This window comes from Lissotriton helveticus, chromosome 2_1 (assembly GCF_964261635.1).
Source record: "Lissotriton helveticus chromosome 2_1, aLisHel1.1, whole genome shotgun sequence".
Taxonomy (NCBI): domain Eukaryota; kingdom Metazoa; phylum Chordata; class Amphibia; order Caudata; family Salamandridae; genus Lissotriton; species Lissotriton helveticus.
The window spans coordinates 1,314,012,584-1,314,025,662 of NC_136059.1; the positions used below are offsets into that span (position 1 = coordinate 1,314,012,584).

Sequence of the window (13,079 nt, forward strand, 5' to 3'; positions counted from 1 at the left end):
GTTATGCACACGGACAATGGCGGTGGGGTTAAGCACACAGACAACGATGGATGGGCAGGTGTGGTTATGCACACTTAGAATGACAATGGGATATGCACATTGACAACAGAGGGTGGGCGGGGTTAAGCACACGGACAACAGTACAGTGCAGTGCACGACTCTACAGTACAGGTGCTAAATAGTACTCGCTCCTCACAGGCAATGCATCGCTGGGAGGTTCGATTTGACCTCAATCTAAGCAGGAACATTGTCCTGAGAGAGACCTGCCCATCCACCCTGCACTCTGGATCCACAACTCGGGTATTGTGTTTTCTTCCCCCTACTTATGGGCAGCTAAGTGGATGGTGTGTAAGGGGGTCATTGTGCACACTGGGGGTTCCACGGTGGGGGGTGGGGCGTTGTTATAGGCGCAGCACGAGTTCGCTCTACGTGGTGGTTGATTGAGGCTGTACCGGCAACTGTATGTGCATAATCCCATGCTGCGGCAGCTTTAAACACCATGGCCAGTGGCCGCGCCGCCAGCAGCCGTCGGAAGGACCAGGCCCCCGCACCACATCAAGAGGGGGCCGAGAGCGGCGCCTGGGAGTGGGACTCAGTGCCACAGACTGAAGGGCACTATGAGAGATGGAACACCCCTCAAACCTGTCTGTGCTTCGCTTCACCGACCCCGGTTACTTAAACAATCTACATATACACGGCATACACGCCTTCCTCCAAAAAGCGGACTGCGTGTGACACCTACAAGAGCAAAGAGTAACGAGGGTGCCGTGGGCAGTAAAGACCCCTGGACCCGCACAGCACGTCTGCAGAGCGGCCATGTGGACACAGGGCCACACATTGCAGCATGGCAGAAAGGGAGCCCAGGGCAGGCCGAGACCTAAAAACTGATCTTATTGCAGACTGACTAAATCTACCACTGTAATCAAACAAACTTGTATTCTGTTTTAACTTTGTGACAGAGGGGGTTCCAAAATTTGCACCATGACAGGGCACAGCCCTGGTGATGCGAAAGTGTGGTCTGGTGTCAGCAGTACTGCCCTCGCTAGCCGGTCACTGGTGAGTCACCCAACCCCAAGACATGAACGGATGGAGAGAGTGGGACAGTGCTCCTGCCCAGTGTAACTCATGTCCCTCCTCAGTCATGGTGACCTTAGTCTGACGACCCGCATCATCACGGCCTTCACTCAAGCACCCCTCCCTCCCATCGACCTCCCTTTATTTCGTTTTTTTTTAAAAACACACATTGTCTTGGGTTGTGTTAAAAAAGGGTGCACGTACCCAGCATGCAATGCTTCACATTGGTTTTATTATCTGCATGTCATTTGCATATTGGGAAGAAAGTGAAACGATGACTCCGGAGGCTGAAATGTTGCAGTGTCTGTGGAGCAGGCAGCCCAGCAGAGATGGGGCAGAGTCAGTGCCTCGCTATGTGAAACCCGCATGGGTCTGGGGCAGTGACACACTAGGTGGTTGACACTGAAAGGCCCATGGGTCTGGGGAGGAGTCAGTGGCAGGCGATGGCCACATTATGTGGAGAAAGTATAGGGCATGTAAACAGCAGAGAAGGCGTGGTTCTCCATCGAGGGTGAAAGAGCGTTACAGTGACTAATGGGCGCCACACTCGTTTTATAGACCTCTCTAGGATAAAAAAAAAACGGAGACGTCATTTCCGATACTGGAAGCTCCAAATCGCCTTTTTCATGCTGATGTTTACGGCAAGTGTATGAGTGAACTGACCAATCCGGGGCTTGCTGGTTCCCCGCATTCTCTTCAGTAAACGCACCGACCCTCTGAGCTCTCTTTCATGGCATGTGGGTGACTCTGCCTCAGCCCTGCCTGACCGCCAAGAGGCTGCCTTCGGTCTGTTGACAATGCCCCAGTGCCCTGCACCCCGCCCCATGGGATGTGTGTAAATAGCATCTGTCTGTCTGGAGGGGGCGGGGCTCGCTCTCTATAGCACATGCTGCCCCGGGTGGTGAATGCCTCCTGTGTCTGGGCACCGGCCGCAGTGACGGGTGGGCACCAACGCGAGGTCCAGTTATTCGGAGTAAGCGCATTATTTTGGTGCGATATTTCTTTGCAGAGACCCCCGAGGCGCGGTCACCCCATGGATGGACCCCACTCTCCTCCTCATGGTCTCGTCCCACGCCCCTAGTGCGTGGGGAGGTCACAATGGGCCATTGACGCGCCACTCTCGCCCGTGCCCCACTCGAGGTTCATCATCTTGCAGACACTCACTGCACCTACGTTGATGATCCATCCCCTGGCACAGACCTGTATGTTCATTAAGGACCATTTTCTGGCACAGACTTATTTTATGCCCATTGAAGAATCACCTTGTTACCTAAACTTACTTTAGGTATATCAAGGATTCATCTTCCTACGCCAAGTTTTAAGAATTGATCTTATGCAGACTCACTTCATCTGCCTTAAAATCCATCTTGGTTTCGCAGACACCTTTTATTTGCATTAGGAATGTTTTTACTCAGTCTCAATGTACCCCCTGCGAGGATGAATCTTCTTACAGATGCATACTCATTGTACAAAAGGATTCATGTTCCAAAACAGGCTGATTTTATCCGGATTAAAAATGTATCTTGCGCAGATTCGTATTATCTTCAAGAATAATTCAGCCTTTCATGCAGACTCGTGGTAAGTGCATGTAGCAACAGTAGCACTCATCTTCTTAAAAGCTCGTGTTAACAGTATTAAATATTGATCTTCATATACACGATTAAACATTAGTCTTCTCGTGCAGGTTGATTTCACGCAGAGAAACTTGGACGCCAGCAAGCGCGGAAAGGGGAACCAGAGTTGTCGCGAGGAGGGAGCGTTGGGGCCAGACTTACTGCTGGAGTAAAAGGTTCCTTATCTTCTTTATGGGGCGAAACAGATAGCCCCATAAACAAGATAAGAAACCTTTTACTTCAGCGTAAGTCAAGGAACCCAGTCTGAAACAGACGGGGCTTAAAGAGAAAGAAGAACGTCACTAGGACCTCTTCTCCAATGGCTGGCCACCGTTTAGGACGCCAGCCAATGAAGAGGGGCGGGGCTTAACCTCGCTAGTGAAAGTTCCTCTATCTCATTAAGTCTCGCCAGCTCGACTGCGCATGTGCGCAGTCTTTAGCAGGCTCAGACCTAAAAAGAGAACAATAGTTCCCTAACGTGAGCAGTGGATGGACACAACTCAGTCAACGGAAAGGATGGTGAAGAGGATCTGCTTTAGGGGAGGGGCAAACACAAGAATGTGAAGTTAAGTCTTCAAGTACAAAGCAAGCAAATGTGAATGACAAAGCAAACCAATGGTAAGAAATAGCTTCTACGCCCACTGTAAGTTTTGGTATGGTCCACAAAAGGCTTTTGCCCACAGACAGCCAAAACAGCTAAAAAGTGTTTGGTAGGCGAGACCTGAAAAGAAGTCCTGAGTGGTTTGTAAACAGGGTTGGCAAAGTTCAAAGTGAGGGGGAGAGAGGGTGAGCCATGGATGGTGTTGCAAATAATTACAAATCAGATTTTTTTTTTTTTTACTCAAGGCACTGGGGTAGTGCAGGTTACCATGCATTCAGGCCATAAATGAATAAAGATCAAATGGTGACTCTGGAATGTGTATGGACAAAAAGGGATGAGCGGACCTCAAATGATGTCAAAATTAGCCAAAAACTCACTAGGTCTAGAAACAGAGTGTGGCCATCGAGTTACAGTCATGGGGAGCTACTGGAAAGGCCAAACAGTAGCAACTTGGCACAAACATATCGAAAATAATATAGAACACAATCCAGTATGCAATGTAAGCCATGGGAACTTTCCAACGAGATTTGTTTCTTCCAAAATAGAATACAACAATACTAGAAGAGCTGCTTACTTTCATAACACTATTAATTCTTTTAAAATCTGGAGGGACGTCTCATATAGGAGGGGGCAACTGGAGAAGAAAAAAAAACAGTCAGCAAATGGTTTAGCTGGAATTCTAACACTGATGCAAAAATAGGATGGATTGCAAAGACTACCATTGAAAGGCATTGCTCTGTGCTTAATCAGAGAGGCTGATTAGCTCAGACATAAATCTGACTGATGCAATGGCCATTGAACGGGAATTCTTTCATGACAACATTTCGATTCATAGATGGGCAGGCGCCAATACCAAGCTTTTGATATTAGGAAACTAATAACTTTCAGAGTTGGATTCCCTGTAATAGGCTGCAGGAAAATAATACGAAATCCAACACCTGCCTAAACAATAACAAGCATTTGCAATGCAATAGGTCTCGCATTATTTAAGTTTGAGCTATTATTATTGTAAATGGCAATGTTTTTTGCTTTATGCTATAGTTTTCTTATGTACATAAAAAGCTACATATAAAGTATTTGTTGTTAAAATTATTTATGCAGTATTTAAATTTGTTTGCATAAAAGAATTTTTTTTTGCAGTAGTTACATTTTGTTTTTATAAAAAGGGACATATAAAATATGTTGCATATTGACATATAATGATGCAGCCCACCTATGACTTATGCAGCAGCAAAATGGCGTCTTCTGCATGATTATAGCCCCTCCCCTCCACATAATTCATCACTTGCCAAATAATGTATCACTTGCCACATAATTCATCGCTTGCCACATAATTTATCACTTGCCACATAATTCATGACACATAATTTATCACTTGCCACATAATGTATCACTTGCCACATAATTCATCGCTTGCCACATAATGTATCACTGCCACATAATTCATCGCTTGCCACATAATGTATCACTTGCCACATAATTCATCGCTTGCCACATAATGTATCACTTGCCACATAATTCATCGCTTGCCACATAATGTATCACTTGCCACATAATTCATGACACATAATTTATCACTTGCCACATAATTTATCACTAGCAAAATAATGTATCACTTGCCACATAATGTATCACTTGCCACATAATTCATCGCTTGCCACATAATTTATCACTGCAGGCACAGCCGCACAGTGCTAACACGGGACTTTAAATTGCCAAAACTAAGTCCGCGTTTGTGTGCACTGCATGCAGCAGCAGCCTGCAGTTACCGCAGCTAGTGATTAGTGAAGCAGGTCACACTGTCACAGAGGCTGCCGCATAGCTGCCAAGGTTTCAGAGTGCTGTGTGTGACATTTTCATAATTTCAGTGTAATTATGAGTGCCATTTGAAAGACTTTGAGTGACACTTTCTTGCGAGCCAAATCAAGCAATGAAGATAAGATAAAACATATAAATATCAGAAAGTACACCCGTCTGAGCAACGAGAAACTTTAATGCCTTAACTGCTGCAAAGTACCAGAAATGGAACGGCACTAACATAGTGCCCTTATAATCTGAAGTGGCATTTGAGCTCCATTGCACTGACTGGTGATTGCTTGCCTATGATGCAATTTAGAGGAAGACTGCAAACAGCAGAAAACCGTCATGTAGAGATGGCAGGTAATGGAACATCCACCAAAAACTGATGGCTACAAAATCTGTCTTACCTCTCAGCACCCCCCCAGTCCCGCCCCTCCTCATTCAGAGGTTGGGTACCGTACATCGGTGTGTTCGATCATGATTGTGAATTGTGGAGTAGCTCCATCGTCACTGAAGCCTAGCAGGAGTGGTGTGGGGCATCAGCTGCTAGCCTGCTACAATTTGGTATGGCATTACGTAAGAAGGCAAAACAAATCTGTTGTTTTTTTCTGCATACACGATGCAGAACATGGTGGTGCTGGTCATGGAAAAATGATCAGTGGCTGCTGACTTTGGCACTGGGAGCCAGGTTCCAAACTCGACTAACCGGCCCAAAATATTGTGATTCTGGGAAAATAATTTAATTTCCACGTGCCAAACAGCTAATGAACTTGACCTTGTAATGAAACTGTGGCGCTAGAATAACCCTTCAATTATACCATCGGGTCACCTTCGCGCCATATAAAAAACACTGCAAAAGAAAGCACGCCCTGGGACTAACTTTCCAGTATGTGTGGAACCCTGGCTGAATAGTGGACTGAATAAGGCCCTGCCCTGCCTGAAACCTCCTTCGCACTATTTGTCTCGTGAAAAACCCGGGTGGCACAGAACGTTGGGGAACACTGAAAAATGTAAATTAAGTACTCACGTAGTTTGAGAGGTGAAGTAAAACTGCACGCAGCTTCAGGGTCAGCGATACCAGGTCCTCGACGCTCCAGTAGCTTGTCTGAATGAGGGCGTATTTAGTTTATAATTTTGAAATAGTAAGGGCGGCTGCAATAATTCGGCGGGGAGTAAATTAACAACTGAGCAACAGGCAAGGCGATAGCCCGGGTCAGTGCGAGGTGCCTGCAGCAGTATTGTGAACGGCGCCATGATTCAATTTGCGGCGCCACCAGCAAAACGGCCAGCAGTGAGGGGCGGCACCTTCCTGAATGTTCCCGCAGCCCGGCTCGAACAGGAAGCCAGGCAACCTGTGTTGGGACGGGGGCGGGGCCGCAAAAAGACAGGAAGCAGACGGGAGCCTACCCCGCGCTCCTGTGCCCGTCAGCCGGAAGATTGCCGGAAGATTTGCGTGTCAGCTAGCGGGGCTCCTGTGCTCGTGGAGAGCCCCGCCTGCTACTAGGATGACCCGCTGCCTGCCGAAGGAGAGAGGGAAGGAGAGAGGGACACACTAAAAGAACTCGGTGAGTGGGGTGTGAGGGGGGGGAGGGGACATGTGCGCGCGCGCGCGTGTGTGTGTGTCTGTCTGTGTGCCTGTGTGTGCGTGTGTGCCTGCGCGTGTGTCTGTGTGTGTGTATGTATGCATGCGTGTATAAAAAAATCCGATGACTGGTGGGGGGGGGTTGCAAAGTGAAAGTAAGCAGCGCGTGTGTATGTGCGCATGCGTGAGTGCTGTGTATGCGTGTGCCTGTGATGTGCGCATGCGTGAATGTTGGTGCGCGTGCAAGCAGCTGAATCCAGCCGGGGAGAAGCGCGTGACAGTTTTTTGTCCCTCATTCCCCCGTGTCAGCTCGCTATAGTCTCCGACCCTGGACGGACGCATCCTTCGGATGCTTTTCCAGGGCGAGACCTAAAGGAATGCTAAAGTGTTATCAGTAGTTTGCCCTTAACATTTATAGCCATGATGAGATTTTCATGACACCAAGATAGTCAGAGGGGGATTTAAGCATCTGATCTACAACACAATAAAACATTTAGGAGCCCTGAAAGACCAATAAATGGAAAAAGGCCCGAACAGCCGAATGAGAGTAAGCTACGGTGCAAAACAGACTTCCTCTCTCCAAAAATAAGCACAGGAGCTACCATACAATTCTATACAATTAGAGTAAAAGTTCAAATATTAATCACAATGCCTGGGCAGGTTGCAAGTCTGCACAGGGTGTATTAGTGACCCGGTATCAAAACCTTCAGGTAAAACGGACCCACAGAATATGTGCTCACATTTAAACAAACAGTAAGTTGCTGCCAAACACATTCAATACAGGGGCATCGGTCTGCAACAGATATTCAGAGATTAACGTTAAATTGTTTCTGCATTGGCTCCATAAGCCACAACGCAGATCAAGACTTACAGACCTATAAAGCTATGGTTTAAAGAGAACCATGAATCAAAATCGACAGGAAGTCCTGAACCAAAGCTGGTGAGCAGGGAACTACAGTTGGTAGTTTTATTTGGATCCATACTACATTAATTTTTTATAAAGTATACCCCTGAGAAGTTACAAGCCATCGGCCGGCATGTCCATGAGGGACTGCTGGACGTCCGAAAAGAAGCCTGTGGAGTGGACCCAGGTGTGGCGCACAAGAACCATGCTGTTGCGGACTGCCCTACAGAGGCAGTTGGTTGTGACCAGAACAGACTGAATACTTCACTGCAACTTGGCTATTGAGGATCAGATGTTGGAGGGTATATCGGACATCCTCAGGGGCAGCTGGCAACACATCTGCCACTCTTTCCCACAAAGTGTGCAAATACCATCCCAGGAGGCACGAGGTCCTGAAATATTCCAGTAAAAGACTGGCCCCGGCAAAAACGTGTTTTACCTGACTGTTCATTCTCTTGGATTCCCTGTTGATGGAATTGTGGAAAAAGATTTGGGGTTCAGGCGACTGGATGCTGCCTGTACCACCAATTTCTACGGGGCATGATGCTGTTGCAACAAGTAGGGGTCCCCTGGGAGCTGGCCTGATCAGTCTTGCTACTTCTCTGTTGATTGGTGGGCCAAATCCTAGTTTAGCCCAGGTGCCCACTAGTATATATGTTAAAGCCTTGTTAAAGGGTAAGAAAGGTGCCTGGGTGGACGTTACTGGGTTAAGAACTTCTATCAAAACATTGGTCTTGAACTCCTGAATAGATAATGTTAAATCAAGCCCTTCCCCCTTCTCTCCTGATAACAGCTGCAAAGGAGGCACACTCGTTTGTGGCAATAGGGTTAGAAGATGAGAGGCCAGTGTCAGGGTAGTTGTCAAGCCCTCCTCCACCCGCAGGCTACCACCTGCGCCTCATCCCTGGTGGCCAGTGGTAGGCCTTAGGTTTGTATCACTGTCGTTGTCTGTCTTCCATGTACTGCCCATACTGTCTTCTGGTGTCTGTGACCGCTGTTGCCAGTCTACCCCCTGTGCCTGAATTCATATCTGTGCCCGTAATCTTGCCTTCTGCTCCCCCGATTGTGCCCGACCCCTGACCTTGCCAGGTAGGTCTCTCTCCCCCTCCCACCCCGCTGCAGCTCAGCTCCACCAGAGCCTTGCACCCTCGATCTCTGCTGCCCACTCCTGGGAGCTGTCTTTCTTCCCCCCCCCCCCCGTGCCCCTGATCGCCGTTCCCGCTGCTACTGCCCCTGCGGCCCCGCCCCCGCGCCCATTCGTTAACCCCCGCCTCCCACCTGCTCCTCCCTCCCACCTCCCTTAAAATGATGGCAGCTGCAGACGTGCCGCGGAAGCGCGCAGCGGGCGCGCCGCTGGCGCGCCTAAGGCAAGCCCGTCTGTGCCTGTCCGCACCTGGACCGCGCCTACTGCCAGAAGCCCTGGACCCCGCGAACACCACGACACCAGACTCCACTACGACACCAGCAGCCTCCACGCACTCAACGCCGGCCTAAACCACACCTGCTTCCAGGCCACCCCGAAACGGACCCTTCTCCTCCCGCACCTGCGACCGAACCACCAAACCTCCAAGGACTGGACAGAACCATCTCCGCTGTATACTCCTCAACACCCACTCCGCACGCAAACACGCCGTCGAGCTCTGGGATCTGCTCGACACCTCCGCCCGAGACGTTGCCTTCCTGACCGAGACCTGGTGAAACGATTCCTCGGCGCCCGACAGCCATAGCCATCCCGGACGGCTACAAGTTCACCCGCAGGGATCGCGCCAATGGAAACGGAGGAGGAATAGCCATCGTCCACAAGTCCACCCTCAAGGTCGCCACCCACGCAGACGACACCCTCAACACCGCCGAACACCTCCACTTCCGGATCCACACCGACCCCAACACCACCCTCAGAGGAACACATCTACAGACCCCCCGGGCTCAGTTCAGCGACTCCATCACCGACCTCGCCAGCACCCACGCACTCGCCTCCACGGACTACATCTTCCTCGGGGACCTGAACTTCCACCTCGAGAACAACAACGACGCTAACTCCGCCACCCTGATCAACAACCTCGCCAACCGCACCCTCAGACAACTCGTCACCGCACCCACCTACGCCGCCGGCCACACGCTGGACCCCGTCTTCTCCACAAGCACCCACGTCGCCTTCGACCACACCACCGAACTCCACTGGACCGACCACCACTGCATCCATTTCACCTTCAAGAAACCAACCACGCACCACCGCACCCAAAAGCTGCCTCGCCGCTGCTGGGGCAAAGTCACCGAAGACCAGCTGATCACCACCCTCGCCCAGAACCCATCCACCAACCCAGACACCGCATGCCCTCAACCTCAGACAGTGGATCGACGATTGCGCCAACACCCTCGCCCCGCTCAAGAAACCCTCCAACAGCCACGCCAACAAGAGAGCCACCTGGTTCACCGACGAACTCCAGACCTCTAAACGCGCATGCCGGTTACTGGAGAAAATATGGCTCCACGAACGCACACCGGACAACCACGCAGCCCACAAGGACGCCACCCGCAGACATCACCACCTCATCAGACTAGCCAAGAGATCCTCCTTCCAAGAACGCCAGGATAACAACGCACACCACAGCAAAGAGCTCTTCAGCATCGTAAAGAAACTCTCCAACCCCAGAGCCAACACCAACGACATCCCACCCTCGCAAGAACTGTGTGACTCACTAGCCATCTTCTTCCATCGCAAGATCGCGGACATCCACGACAGCTTCAACACCACGACCGCCCCGACTACGCCAGACTCCACCTCCCCTGTGAACACCACCAGCACCATCCGCCTGACCTGGTCCAACGTCAACGACGACAAGACACGCAAGGTTATGAACTCCATCCACTCAGGGTCTCCATCAGACCCGTGCCCACACCACGTATTCAACAAAGCAGACGCAGCGATCGCACCCCAACTACGGAAGATCATCAACATCTCCTTAGAAACAGCAACATTCCCGGAAAGCTGGAAGCACGCCGAAATCAACACCCTCCTCAACAAGCCCAAGGCGGACCTCAAGAACTTCCGGCCCATCTCCCTGCTCCCATTCCCGGCAAAGGTCATCGAAAAAATCGTCAACAAGCAACTGGCCCGCCACCTGGAAGACAACAACATCCTGGACCCATCCCAATACAGATTCAGACGAAACCACAGCACCGAGACAGCCCTCATCGCCGCCACAGACGACATCATGTACCAACTAGACAATGGCGAAACATCAGCCCTCATCCTCCTGGACCTGTCGGCCTCCTCCGACGCGGTCTGCCATCGCACTCTAAAGACACGCCTCCTAGAAGCCGGAATCCAAGAGAAGGCCCTTGACTGGACCACGTCCTTCCTCTCCAGCAGAACCCAGAGCGTCCGCCTCCCACCCTTCCAATCTGAAGCCACCGACATCATCTGCGGCATCCCCCAGGGCTCATCCCTCAGCCCGACTCAGTTAAACATCTACATGGCCCCCCTCGCACAAGTGGCCCGCTATCACGACCTCAACATCATCTCCTACGCCGACGACTCCCAGCTCATCCTCTCCCTCACCAAGGACCCACACACCGCCAAAACCAACCTTCACGTGGGAATGAAGGCCGTCGCCGACTGGATGAGAAGCAGCCGTCTGAAGCTGAACTCTGACAAGACGGAGGTCCTCATCCTCTGACCCACCCCCTCCGCCTGGGACGACTCCTGGTGGCCGACCACACTGGGAACAGCACCAACACCCACCGACCACGCACGCAACCTAGGAGTCATCCTCGACTCCTCCCTTTGCACGTCTAAGCAAGTCAACGCTGTCTCCTCCTCCTGCTACAACACCCTCCGCATGCTCCGCAGGATCTACAAGTAGATTCCGAATGAAACAAGAAAAACGGTTACACAGGCCCTTGTCAGCAGCAGACTGGACTACGGCAACGCACTCTACGCAGGAATCCCAGCCAAACACCTACGACGACTACAACGCATCCAAAACGCCTCCGCCCGACTGATCGTCAACGTCCCCCGCCGCATCCACATCACCCCCCACCTGAGAGACCTACACTGGCTCCCCGTCGACAAGAGGATCACCTTCAAGCACCTCACCCACGCACACAAAGCACTCCACAACGCCAGACTAGCCTACCTAAACAGCAGACTCAGCTTCTACACCCCCACCCGCCAGCTCCGCTCCACCAGCCTCGCACTCGCCGCGGTCCCCCGCATCCAACGAACGACCTCCGGCGGCAGATCCTTCTCCTACCTCGCCGCCAAGACCTGGAACACCCTCTCTATCCACATACGACAGACCCAAGACCTACTCGCCTTCAGAAGCCTCCTCAAGACCTGGCTCTTCGAGCAGTAGCAGCAAACCCCCCCCCCCCCCTCCCCTCAGCACCTTGGGACCCTCACGGGTAAGTAGCGCGCTCTACAAGTACTCTGATTGATTGATTGAAGCCCACTAGCATCCTGCAGAGCACCATAAATGTACCACTCTTCATAAAGAATTTAAATCATCATCTAGATCATAGTCGTGAAATTCTGGGGTGGGATGACTTAGGGGGCTGTGGATCAGAACTGATCCAAAATCGACGTTGGTGATGTCTGAACTAGCAGCAAGGCTCGCACCTGTGGAGTCGGTCTGTTGCGACAAGACAGGAGACGGCAGAGCCATGCTCCGAGACGTGGCAGACTTCTGATGGAGGACGAGTGGCGCAGTCGGGGACAGATACAGGCTTCTGATAGGCTGCCACCACAAACCCGTTGGGAGCTGTAGGCACTCCAGTGGGATTCGGTGAGGTACCAAAAAATAGAGCTTGCAGCCTCTTTCAGGTGTCATATTTCGTACACTACGCCTGTCTGCAGAGGGAGAAGGAGACTGAGCGGCAGTGGTTCAGGAGCGCACTCAACATATCGCTCCGTGCCCTAGAGTTACCCAAGGCATCATGTGATTCAGAATGGCACAAGTGGTGTGAAGTTAGTGAACCATGCTTAGACTTCTTCTGGGAACGTTTCGACTACCTGAGCTACAGGAACTTCTTCCACCTATACCAAGACCAGGAACACTCTCGACTTTCCTTGGAGATCGGGAACGGTAAGCTCGTCCTTACAGTCTCTGATTGCATTCCGGTTCATCTTCTTACAACAGGAACGAGACTCTGGCATGACCAGGGCAGAGACACCATAGGCAAATGTTGTGAGTGCCCACCGCAGGCATTTGCCGGTGACAGTCGCACTGCTTGAAACCTATCGTTTTAGGGCCCATATCTACACACTATCATAGAATTTAGTGTGGAAAAAATATATTTCATGAGGGAGAGTTCAAGAAGACAGCACTGCTAGCTCCAGATCCGAATTGGAAGGCACGGAAAAAAAGGAACTGAAATCAGTGCACAGAGGTGGGGCATATATAGGGACCCAAACATCGCATCCGAGGTGGGGCGGAGCAGACACAGAGCTGCACACTGCCACTTACCTATACACAAGGGAAATGCTATTAAATTTCAGGATCC

General features: G+C 51.0%; 1 protein-coding gene and 1 non-coding gene across 6 annotated transcripts in view; both read right to left on the reverse strand.

Moving 5' to 3' along the window:
* Positions 1 to 13,079, reverse strand: part of LOC144818631 (poly [ADP-ribose] polymerase tankyrase-1) — a 682,266-nt gene that overhangs the window by 497,430 nt on the left and 171,757 nt on the right. The window lies entirely within an intron of this gene.
* Positions 964 to 1,087, reverse strand: LOC144820611 (U4atac minor spliceosomal RNA). The gene has a single exon (XR_013607888.1). It is a non-coding gene; the product is annotated as a U4atac minor spliceosomal RNA (small nuclear RNA).